At 40.1% G+C, this 5,435-nt stretch overlaps 1 pseudogene; it reads left to right on the forward strand.

The window, feature by feature from the left end:
* The first annotated feature begins 607 nt into the window (after positions 1-607).
* Positions 608-2,565, forward strand: LOC138672524 (zinc finger protein 84-like; annotated as a pseudogene).
* Positions 2,566-5,435: the final 2,870 nt, after the last annotated feature.

Here is a 5,435-nt window from a genome sequence, read left to right on the forward strand (position 1 = left end):
ATGATGAGAGCATTATACTGCCTCTGTACAAATCCCTAGTTAGACCGCACATGGAGTACTGTGTCCAGTTTTGGGCACCGGTGCTCAGGAAGGATATAATGGAACTAGAGAGAGTACAAAGGAGGGCAACAAAATTAATAAAGGGGATGGGAGAACTACAATACCCAGATAGATTAGCGAAATTAGGATTATTTAGTCTAGAAAAAAGACGACTGAGGGGCGATCTAATAACCATGTATAAGTATATAAGGGGACAATACAAATATCTCGCTGAGGATCTGTTTATACCAAGGAAGGTGACGGGCACAAGGGGGCATTCTTTGCGTCTGGAGGAGAGAAGGTTTTTCCACCAACATAGAAGAGGATTCTTTACTGTTAGGGCAGTGAGAATCTGGAATTGCTTGCCTGAGGAGGTGGTGATGGCGAACTCAGTCGAGGGGTTCAAGAGAGGCCTGGATGTCTTCCTGGAGCAGAACAATATTGTATCATACAATTATTAGGTTCTGTAGAAGGACGTAGATCTGGGTATTTATTATGATGGAATATAGGCTGAACTGGATGGACAAATGTCTTTTTTCGGCCTTACTAACTATGTTACTATGTTACTATGTTACTATGTAATGGAGAAAACCTCATTACTATTCATGGACCTCCTGGACTTCACAGTACTTCACTTTCTTATAATCCTCCTAATTATAAGGAAGCTTCTCCTGAGCAATCTCACATTGTTACCACAATTCCAGGTAACAAAGTGGATACAAGATTTCAGTGTGACAAGCAGCTAACTAAAAGCTCAGATTTTTTAACATACAGAAAGCACAAAGGAGAAAAGCGATACTCCTGTTCAGAATGTATGAAATGCTTTACAAATAAAACAAAATTTATGATACATGAGAGAATTCACACAAGAGAAAAACCATTTTCATGTTCGGAATGTGGGAAATGCTTTACAGATATAGGGAGTCTTCGTACACATCTGAGAACTCACACAGGAGAAAAGCCATTTTCATGTTCACTATGTGGGAAGTCCTTCACAAATAAAGGGAATCTTAGTAGACATCAGAGCATCCATACTGGAGAGAAGCCGTATTCATGTTCAGAATGTTGGAAAGGTTTTAGAAGTAACTCGGATCTTGTTAAACATCAAATAATTCACACAGGGGAGAAACCGTTTTCATGTTTACAATGTGGAAAATGCTTTTCAGAGGAATCACGACTTCGTAAACATCAGAGAATTCACACAGGAGAAAAGCCGTATTCATGTTCACAGTGTGATAAATGCTTTACAGATAAATCTAGTCTTGTGAAGCATGAGAGAAGTCACACAGGAGCGAAGTATTCATGTTTAGAATGCGGGAAATCTTTTATACATAAATCAAATCTTGCTACACATGAAAGAATTCACACTGGAGAGAAGCCGTATTCATGTTCAGAATGTGGGAAATCTTTTTTATATAAATGAATTCTTGCTACACATAAGAGAATTCACACTGGAGAGAAGCCATATTCATTTTCATTTTGTGAGAAATGCTTTACAGATAAATCAAGTCTTATGAAACACTAGAGAATTCACACAGGAGCAACGTTGTATTCATGTTCAGAATGTGGAAAATCTTTTATATATAAATCAAATCTTGTTACACATGAGAGAAGTCATACAGGAGAGACGTTGTATTCATGTTCAGAATGCGGGAAATCTTTTATACATAAATCAAATCTTGCTACACATATAATAATTCACACTGGAAAGAAGCTGTATTCATGTTCAGAATGTGGGAAATCTTTTTTTATATAAATCAATTCTTGCTACACATGAGAGAATTCACACTGGAGAGAAGCCATATTCATGTTCAGAATGTGGGAAATCTTTTATATATAAATCATATCTTGCTACACATAAGAGAATTCATACAGGAGAAAAGCCATTTTCATGTTCAGAATGTGTGAAATGTTTTAGAGATAAATCAGATCTTCTTAAACATCAGAAAATTCACACAGAAGAAAAGCCGTATTCATGTTCAGAATGTGGGAAGTCCTTCAAAATTAAGGCTGATCTTATTACACATCAGAGAATTCATACAGGAGAGAAGCCATATTCATGTTCAGAATGTGATAAATGTTTTAGGAAAAAATCACATCTTGTTAAACATCAAATAATTCACACAGGGGAGAAACCGTTTCCTTGTTTACAATGTGGAAAAAGCTTTAGAGATAAATCAAAACTTCTTATACATCAGAGACTTCACACGGGAGAAAGGCCATATTCATGTTCACTTTGTGACAAGTGCTTTACAGAAAAATCAAGTCTTGTGCGACACGAGAGAATTCACACAAGTCATAGAGAAGCCGTATTGTTCACTCTGTGAGATATGCCGTGCAAAAAAATCAAGTGTTGTGAGACATGAGAGAAGTCACACAGGAGAGAAGCCATATTCCTGTTCAGAATGTGGAAAATCTTTTGTGCATAAATCATATCTTGTAAAACATGAAAGAAGGCATATAGGAAAGAAACTACAATTATATTCTTTGTGTTTTATAAAGTTTAATAAACATTGCTCAGCATAAATTAGTACACACCATTTGATAAGTAAGATTTTAATTAATATCTCACTGAACACCAGAACAATTTCTAAAATTTTGCCAACACTGAATTTCATAGAACATTTTTTTGTAATCAAAACTTGAAAGTAAGGTTAATAATAAAACTTTCATTACAAAATCTTCAGTGTTACTTAAATAAGTTGATGCGTACCCCCCCCCCATGTCAAAAACTACTACATCTATCATTTTGTATGGCCTTCATGATTTTTAAGGACAGCACCAAGTCTTCTAGGCCTGTAATGAACAAGTTGGCTACATAATCCTTTTTTTTTTTCTCTTTTTCAAGAACGAGCTCTCTTAAGAGCCTGGATTATAGATGGAGAGTGATGATGACAACTTGTCTCTTCAGATTTCACAATAGGTGTTTGTTGGGTTTCAGATCAGGAGAGATTTCACCGCTAAATCACTTTCACCCTGCTTTTCAGAATTGTAACCTTTGCCTTAGATGTGTGTTTTGGATCATTGTCATGTTGGAAAAGTGCACATCTACTAAAGGCATGGAGTGATGGCAGCATCTTTTTCATTTTTTTTGTATGTTCTCTGATGGGGACATGCATACCAGGATGGAGGTGGGGCCATGCATATTAGGACGAGATGGGGCCCTGCATACCAGGATAAGGATGGGGCAATGCATACCAGGATGGAGGTGGGGCCATGCATTTTAGGATGAGATGGGGCCCTGCATACCAGAATAGAGATGGGGACCCTGCATACCAGGATAAGGATGGGGCAATGCATACTAGGATAAGGATGGGGGGCATTCATACTAGGACAAGATGGGGGCCCTGCATATCGGGATAGGGATGAGGACCATGCATACTAGGATGAGATGAGGGCCCTGCACACTAGGATAGGGATGAGGGCGATCATTCCTGCCACGATGGGGATAAGGGGGACCATTCCTACCAGGATAGGAATGAGTGGGCCATGCATACCAGGATAGGGATGAGGGATCCATGCATACCAAGATAGGGATAATGGGGCCATACATACAAGGGTAGGGATGAGAAGGCCATGTATATCAGGATGGGGATGAGTGGATCATGTATAACAGGATAGAGGATATTAAGTACAGAATTGACCACATGTTTTGCTTCAATTTTTTTTCCTAATTTCCTCCTCTAAAACCTACGTGCATCTTATAGTCCGGTGCGTCTTATAGTACGAAAAATATGACAGTTCCCAGACACCAGGAGCTCTCATGCAGCACCACATAAGGTTACTGCCACAACCAGATTTCACTACAAACATCATGCATTTTCATTGTATTCCTCATAGCGATGAGCGAGCGTGCTCACCACTGTTCGATCATCAGGGTGCTTGGTACTCGATCAAGTATCACTCGTGCTCGAGCAGATGCCCAGGTCCTCGCCTCGCATGTTTCCTGGTTGTTTTTCAACCACTAAACATGCGAGGATTGCCTGCCAGCACATTACTGCCATACCATTTTGGATACTAGCATTAATGTGATTAGTCTGTATAAGTTCTGGTGACACGATGCTCGCCACACTGTACTCTGTAAACAGAATAGGCAAAGGAGCTGGAGAAGGGATAGTGCATTACCATCCTTGCTGCTCCAACGTAAAACAAACTCTATCAGGCTTACATCTATTCTGTTACCTATTAATACTGCTCTTTGCTGCATTTAGGTTAGGGACAGATTCATTTATACAGGTTTTATTGCCTTACAGTTCTTGTTGCTGCAACTTAAAACCAAAAGTCCTTTTCAGGTCTACATCTATTCTGTTCTCCATTAATACCACTCCATTAATACCACTGTTGGCTACATTCATTGTAGGGATAGCTGCTGAAGGAGGGAAAGTTTTAGATTAGAGACATAAAGTGGGGAAAAAAAGTATTTAGTCAGCGACCAATTGTGCAAGTTCCCCCACTTAGAAAAGATGAGAGAGGCCTGTAATTGACATCAGAGGTAGACCACAACTATGCGAGTCAAAATGAGAAAACAAATCCAGAAAATCACCTTGTCTGATTTGGAAGATTTATTTTGCAAATTATGGTGGAAAATAAGTATTTGGTCACCTAAAAACATGCAAGATTTCTGGCTCTCACAGACCTGTAACTTCTTCAAGAGGCTCCTCTGTCCTCCACTCATTACCTGTAGTAATGGCACATATGTGACCTTATTATCAGTATAAAAGACACCTGTCCACAACCTCAAACAGTCACACTCCAAACTCCACTATGGTGAAGACCAAAGAGCTGTCGAAGGACACCAGAAGCAAAATTGTAGCCCTGCCCCAGGCTGGGGAGACTGAATCTGCAATAGGCAAGCAGCTTGGTGTGATGAAATCAACTGTGGGAGCAATAATAAGAAAATGGAAGACATACAAGACCACTGATAATCTCCCCGATCTGGGGCTCCACGTAAGATCTCACCCTGTGGGGTCAAAATAAATCACACGAGCGGTGAGCAAAAATCCCAGAACCACACGGGGGGACCTACTGAATGACCTGCATAGAGCTGGGACCATCGTAACAAAGGCTACCATCAGTAACACATTACACTACCAGGGACTCAGATCCTGCAGTGCCAGACGTGTCCCCCTGCTTAAGCCAGTACATGTCCGGGCCCGTCTGAAGTTTGATAGAGAGCATTTGGATTATCCAGAAGAGTATTGGGAGAATGTCTTATGGTCTGATGAAACCAAAGTAGAACTGTTTGGTAGAAACAAAACTTGTCGTGTTTGGAGGAGACAGAATGCTGTGTTGCATCCAAAGAACACCATACCTACTGTGAAGCATGGGGGTAGCAAAATCCTGCTTTGGGGCTGTTTCTCTGCAAAGGGACCAGGACAACTGATCCGTGTACATGA

Source organism: Ranitomeya imitator, chromosome 1 (assembly GCF_032444005.1).
Source record: "Ranitomeya imitator isolate aRanImi1 chromosome 1, aRanImi1.pri, whole genome shotgun sequence".
Lineage (NCBI taxonomy): Eukaryota > Metazoa > Chordata > Amphibia > Anura > Dendrobatidae > Ranitomeya > Ranitomeya imitator.